The sequence below is a fragment of the Lathamus discolor genome, chromosome 6 (assembly GCF_037157495.1).
Source record: "Lathamus discolor isolate bLatDis1 chromosome 6, bLatDis1.hap1, whole genome shotgun sequence".
In the NCBI taxonomy this organism is placed as follows: domain Eukaryota; kingdom Metazoa; phylum Chordata; class Aves; order Psittaciformes; family Psittacidae; genus Lathamus; species Lathamus discolor.
In genome coordinates, this window is record NC_088889.1 from 3630553 (window position 1) to 3638076 (window position 7524).

Below are 7524 nucleotides of genomic sequence, written 5' to 3' on the forward strand. Positions count from 1 at the left end.
AGCAGTTGACTGAAGAGGCCAAAGTTGGCCCTTCGGAAATCCAGAACTGTGGCTTTGCTAGGTATTCTATTCCTCCCACACAGGATCCTGAACTCCACCATCTCATGGTCACTGCAGCCAAGGCTGCCATTGACCGTCACCACTTCGACCAAACCCTCCTTGTTGGCGAGTACTAAATCTAGCAGCGCTGCTCTCCTAGTTGGTACGTCCACCATTTGCATTAAGAAATTATCATCAATGCACTCGAGGAACTTCCTAGACTGTGAATGACTGGCTGTGTGAGTCTTCCAGCAAATATCGGGGTAGTTAAAGTCCCCCACGACGACTAAGGCATGTAGTCGCGAGGCTACTTCCAGTTGCCTGTAGAAAGCCTCATCAACTCCTTCATCCTGATCAGGAGGTCTGTAATAGACCCCCAACAACTGTATCACCCATGCCAGTCTGCCCCTTGATTCGTACCCACAGACATTCCACTTGCTCCTCATCCGACCCCGGACAGAACTCAATACATTCTAGTTGCTCTCTCACGTAAAGAGCAACTCCACCACCTCGCTTCGCTGACCTATCTTTCCTAAAAAGGACATAGCCATCCATGACCACATTCCAGTCATGTGAACTGTCCCACCATGTCTCTGTAATTGCCACTAGATCATAACCTTTAGCCCGCACACAGACTTAATAGGGGGAAATTATCATGTTTGGGTTGTTATTCATGCCTCTGCTCTATCATTTGATATTGGTAATACGGTGTTCATCAGTCAACTTAAACAATTAAAAGTTACTCCTCTAAGCTTAAACTTCTACAGCTCTAGTAATCAACATACAGAAATAAACATTCAAATTTTAGGAAGAATCCAGAGCTCAAACATCTCTATATAGGCTGTGGACACTGCTTATCTGAGCTTAGGAGAGGACTTTGTGTCTCTCTTCTGGTGCGGTTGTGCTTTTCAGCAGAGCTGGTTAGCCCAGGGCCCCGGGCAGTGCCAGTGCTGTGGGACAGCACAAAGCAGGCCTGCAGGAGCCACAGAGCCCACGTGGATCTGAGGAGAAAACAGCCGTCCAAGCACCAGAGGGGGATACACTGAGGAAGAGCCTCCTTCACCTGCATCGGGGTTTGTCACCATGGACAAGGAGTGCCTGTGGCCTTCTGATTTAGACACGCCCCCCCCCCCTCCCCTTTCCAGCCTGGATAATGAAGCAGCAGGACCAGAAGCAGGACCAGCTTCCAAGCTCCTGAAGAAAGATGCTGCCTGTCAGACCAACATCACCACACAAGGCAGGGGCCATGCCCACAATGAGGACAGGAGCTGGTCCTGTGCTACAGCGCCTGTCAGCAACGGAAGGCAGGAGCTGAACCAGAAGATCCACAGTAAACTCTGGATCCACATAGCAAGAAAATGCCTGGAGATAAAGCACCGAATGCTCCCCGTGGCAGTGCAGAGGTCCACAGGCATGTTGCGGTCCTCAGTGCCCAGAATGAGGCAGGCTGCGGCTGGGTACCTGCGGCCACGCAAGGGCTCTGCCCATGTGGCAAAAGCAAAGCAGCTCAGACAGAAGGAATGGGTCATGCAGCAGCAGGTTCTGGCATCCCTCACCTGTACTGCGGTCCCTATGACACCGTGCTCCTGCCTGGATTGTATCTCCTCCTCCCCCCAAGTTCCAGGGGAGGAGATCAGGCAGGCATTCCTGGAGGCCAGGACCCTGCCCAGCACATCCTGCAGCTCTGGGAATGAAATGGGCACAGACACCAAGGGTGCGCCAAGGACACCCTGTAGCATGGTGAAGGACTCGGCAGGGCCAGCACCCACCCTTGTGTCCCCAAGCCTTGTCCCAGCGTTCTCTGCTATGGACACCAAGCCAGAGAAGGCACAGGGAGCACACATGTGCTCAGCCCATGAAGGCTTCATGGCACGAGCAAGAGTAGCCCCACAGAGCCATTGTGGCTGCTGCAAGAAACAAACTAAACCTGCTGATGGCAGCTTCTCAAGTGGGATAGCCCCTCGGGAGAGCACCACGAGCAGCACCAGCAGGGAAGGGAATGCAGCATCCAAGCCCTGGTCGAGTGAACCAAGCCAGGACAAGCAGAAGTGGCGGTACTCAAGGAGGCAGAGCCCTGGCAGCTCTGAGAGCTCCCTAAGCTGTGGGACATGGTCCCAGGCCACCTCCAGGAGCACAGACAGGCAAAGCAGATGGACTCCTGATGGCCTCTCAAAGGGAAGCCCACCCGAGATGGCTCCAACTTCAAGCCCCTGCTGCACACAGGGGATCCCCAGCCAGCACAGCCCATCCTCGCAGCAGCACTGCAGTTCCGCTGTCACCAGGAACGTGAGCTCATGCCAGCCATGCCCAGCCCAGGATGCCCAGGACACTGCAGCAGCATCGACCCTGCGTGCGGTGATGGAGAAGATTCGGCAGCGGCGAAGGAAGTTGTCCTCATCCCCGGAGAGGTCTCCCACTGAATGCAGCTAACATGGTGCGGAGAGGCAGGGCCAATCTTCCCAGGGCTCCTGTTCTCCATGAGCCCTCTGTTCTTGTAAATAAACACGTTGATGGTTCTCCAAAGATGTATGCAAGTAGACTAAGCCCTGCTGCAGGGGCAGGGATGTGAAAAGGAAGGTGGGCTCAGGGACACAGAGGAAGCTGTGCTGTCCCAGCAGGAGGACCTGGCCAAGAGGAGAAGCCTGGGCAAGGTGGGTTCTGCTCCTAGAGCTCCTTCTCAGCCCTGCCCTGCCCAGCCCCTTCTGCCACCCTGCAGGGCAGGTCCTCTGGCTCAACTTCACTTGTTCTCCAAGCCTTCCCTGAGAGCAGCTCCCTGCAGCCCCATCCCAGGCACCTTTGGGGACCACAGGGCTCTCTGAGTGCCTGTAGCTGCCTCTCAGGGGCAGCTCCACAGCAGTTTGCCCAGACACAAGCTCATTGACCAGACAAGATGATGCCAGTGTCCAGCTGCAGGGCCGAGGTCCTCGATACCTACAGCACGTCTCTTGAGCCAGTTGCTGTACTGACATGTCTATGCTGTGCCCCACATCCTCAAGATCTCCTGCTAAAATGCATACATCATGGACCACTCCAGCTGTGCCGCTGTGCTCATCACCTCAACCAAGCTCCTCATTATCATCTCCTACACCTGCATCACAGTTGCCATCCACAGGATCTATGTCCAAAGGCAGGCAAAAAGCCTTCTCCACCTCTGCTTCCCACCTAATTCCTGCAGCCATATTTTATGGAACAGGCTTCTTCATGTACACACAGTTCACAATTCTCTATGGAGCACAAGAATAATTGCTTACTTTTATGCTCTGGTGATTCCCATGCTGAATACTATGATGTACAGTCTGAGGAACAGGGAGGTCAAACCACCCCTTCAAAGAGCAGTAGCAAGGCTGTGTTTCTCTGAGTACCACAGTACTCCGAGAGGAGTCTTAAAGCTGTCTAATATGTGGACACATGAGCACAACTGACATCTCTGGTTCAGGCATTAGAACAGGCTGCCCAGGGCACTTGGCAGTGTTGGGGAACAGTTGGACTTGATTTCCTTAAAGGTCTTTTCCAACCTGGTTGATTCTATGATTATGGGACTTGACTCACACCCTGGCAGACTGATTTTGAGATACATGGTGCAAACTATGGCCCGATTGTGCTTGCTGTTGCAGTTGGATTCTTGGCATGCTGGTTCATGCATAGGATAGCCCACAGGATGTAGATATATGAGACCAGAGTGACCACAAAGGCTCTGCCCCCAGTGGCTCCAGCAACTGTGAGAATTACCAGTTCCCTACTGTAAGGAGATGAGCAGGAGAGGGCCAGCATGGGAGGGGTATCACAGTAATATTGTCCAACTTCATCAGAAAGACAAAAAGAGAGTATAAACATCAAAGATGTGCGCAACAGGGAGTTTAACAGCCCTGCTACCCAGATGCCAGCGGCTAGGTGAGCACACAGCTTTGTACTCATGATATTCATGTACTGCAGTGGATGGCATATTACAACGTTCCAGTCATATGCCATCACAGCCAAGAGGAAAATCTCTGTGCCTACGACATCAATGAGGAAAAAGAGCTGGATCATGCAGCCATGGAATGAAATCACCTTGTTCTCAAGCCTCGGGAACGTGGAGGTGAGGGGTGCTCTCAAGAGACTCCTAAAAAAGTTCTAGTTTCCTTTAGACATCAGACTGGCAATGAGAGTGTCATAATCAAAACAAACTTGGACATCCTTCAGTTTCAGTCCCCTTTTGGTTGCTGACCATTGAAACTAAAATATGACAGCAATCATGAGGACCCAAGTGCTTGTACATGTTGTTGCTACAAGATACAGTGAACCACTTCTTTCTTTCTCCTCTGTCAGGATGTAGCTATACTGTCTGATTTTACCCTTAAACTCACTAATTATACTCAAAGCCGTACTTGCAGTCCTGCCCCACGTGCCACCCCCTGCTTTAAAGACTCGCTGCTCTTTGTGTCACTCCATAAGGAACTGTATTTTTAAGACTGAGAAGCACCCCTCACATTTTTTAGTTCTTCTGCTAGACCTTCAGGAGGGAATGATGGGGCAAAGAGGAGATCCAAGTCCTCATGGATGCTTGCTAAGAATAAATCTGGGCTAATGCGTTTGAAACCAGGAACATCTCCAATTGGCAGTGCAGAAGCCATGTTTAACATTATGAATGAGCAGTGCTGGTTTAAGGTCAAATAAATGAATGCTACATATGTGCATTCCCCACATAAGGTTCAGCAATCACACACAGCTCAATGCAATCAATTCTAGGCAACATCTTTATAGGACCCTTTGCTGACACAGAAAACCCATCTATTCTTAAGAGACAAACAAAGAAATTTGCAAGTCCCAGCTGTGGATTTGAGTAGAAAACATCGTCTAAGGTGATGGGTCACCACATACAAATACTTATTTGTGGAGAAGTGGCTAACAGAGAAAGGTCACATTCCCATCAACAAGCTGAAATAGAACATTTGTTTAGAGAATGGTACAGACTTATTAGCACCAGATAATGAGGAACTGAGGGACATCATGAGGGAAGCGCCATGCTCTGGCCAATTAAAGACAAGGACACTAACTAATAAACAAGATAAGCACATAAAAATAGAGGATAGAAAAGTACACAGTTTAACCACAAAAATAATGAGCTTACGCAATGCCTTACTTATGCCAGAACCAATCAAGCGCCTAGTATTTGCATATTCATGTATTATTGTTGCTATATTAACCAGAGGTAGAAGCCCAATAAACGAATCACGCTTATGGATCACAATGGTCGCGTCTTGATTCCTCTCTGCTGCGACACTTATTCATTAACAGAACCAATGCTAGACCACACCACACCAGCTGAAGCCCTTAGGAGCAGCAGAGAAAAAAAGAGCTTTTTTCCCAAAGTACTCATGGGGAAGCTCTTCCTATGTGCCACACTTGGGAAAAGTTACCTTAGGAGATAAATGTTTCACCCTTTGATAATGAAGATTGTCAAAGAGAGAGAAGTAAATGAGTTGACCATTTCTTGTTAGATCCGCAAAATTAGGGACATGAATCTTAGCGGTGTAGGAAAAGTGGTTCAGACACACCTGTGACACAATGTTCATCTTAGAAAAGAGATTTAGGAGGGCAAATAGTCCCTAGCTTGATGTCAAACACACTGAATCAACATCAACAAACAGTGGACATAACTTACCGTAAGGAGCTGTCAAATTAACAGCACCGAGGTGGAAAGCCAGATTTCATCCATGATTAGGAGGGCACCAGAGGTGCTAGAAATGGGCAGACTTCAGAGATGGTTGAAGGGGAAGCACTGGCCACCCCTGGGGAGCAGACCTTCATGAGGACAGCAGTTCCGAAGTTCCAGAAACACCATGGGTCTAGTTTACCTGGGTATCAGGAATAGCAAAATCATAGAATAGTTTGGGTCGGAAGGGACCTTAAAAGTCATCGTCCCTAGATAAGGTGTGAATGTGGCAAAACTGGAATGAACATGGGGAAGTGATCAGAGTGGGTCATTTATCTGGGAGGAGACAAAGGTGGTGAAAGTGAGGTATCATGGCTGATGAGGGAAGAGCAAGAAAAGATGCATTAAAAGGGGCCAGGGGCCACTGAGCAGGCTGCTGGTCAGTTTATCTGGCCAAGTTCCATGCTTGACCACCACAGCTGTCCCATCCTGCTATTGAATTGTATTCACAATGGTGAGCTATGCATTTTGACTACTTCTGCCAACATCTGCGGTTTAGAGCTTAGAAATTCATTGGGGAAGAGATGCAACCACATGCCAGGTATGAGCAGTGCAATTATTTCACCACAGTAAGCTGAGACATCAGGCTGAATGAAAATCTTGTATCCGTGTGGCCATTCAGAGACAAGAGAAATTGCACACACCCAGCAGGATGACAACTTCTCATAGCTTCTAGTGTATGCCATAGGTTGGGAACAGAAAGAAAATAGCTTCAAGGAGATACAGAGAAGAACATCAGAGTCCAGTCTGAAAACCAGGAAGTTTTGTGAAGAAAAAGGAAGGGGATTTAATACTGGACATATGCAGGGATATTTAATACGTGGGTTAGACAGCACAAGCACTGTTTACTTTCAGAATCCAAGGAACTTTAGAAGTAAAGAGTCCATCCACAGTGTACCATCAGAAGCAAAAGGAGGTAGGCCATGAGCAGGGCTGGAGATAAAGCTCTGCACTGGGTCTAGGATCCATCCAAGAAGCAGAAGCACAACTATAACCACACACATCTCCACTGTAGTCAAAGAAAGACTGGCAGCCCTAGACCGAACTTAAACAGGGCTCCTGGGCCATGGGCAGTACCATGTGTGTGAAGTGGTCCAGGTGAGAATCATCAGGGCCATTAAGTACTATTAGTGTCTTCTAGTATGTTAAAACTAAAAAGAAACCTCATTCTTTGAATCAGCTGAAATACTCACTTTACCTGAAAGTAAGTTTTCAAGGCTACAGTTTCTATTATATGAAGACACAGAGTACTTAAAGCATGGATAAAAGAGGGCAAAGGCTCTTTGTTCACAAGCAGCCATACAGAGAAGACAAGGGGCAACAACTACAAGTGGACTGGGAGAGATTTCATCTCAAGAGAAGAAATACATCTTTTACAATAAGAACAATCATTCACTGGAACAGCCTCTCCAGGGACATGGTAGAGTCCCCATTGCCTGAGGATTTCAAGATGCAATTGGACAGGGTGCTAGATAATCTCATCTAGTTTCCCTTTCCTACAAAAAGATGATCTTTTTAGGTCACTTCCAACCTGGGCTATTGTATGATGATTCTGTGAAGAGCCTCTAAGTAATAAACACTATTCCGTGCGTGTGTGCGTACGCATGTGCAGTCCAAGGTGAATGACAGTTACATGTTAATGTTTAATCTTCCTGTTCTTGGTGTTTGTGTTGGCTCTACAGTTTGTTTTGTGTCTAAACAGCTCACCTTGGTTGGAACTAGATGAGCTTTAAGATCAATTCCAACCCAAATCATTCTGATACAGCATGATTCTATGATCCCTCATACTG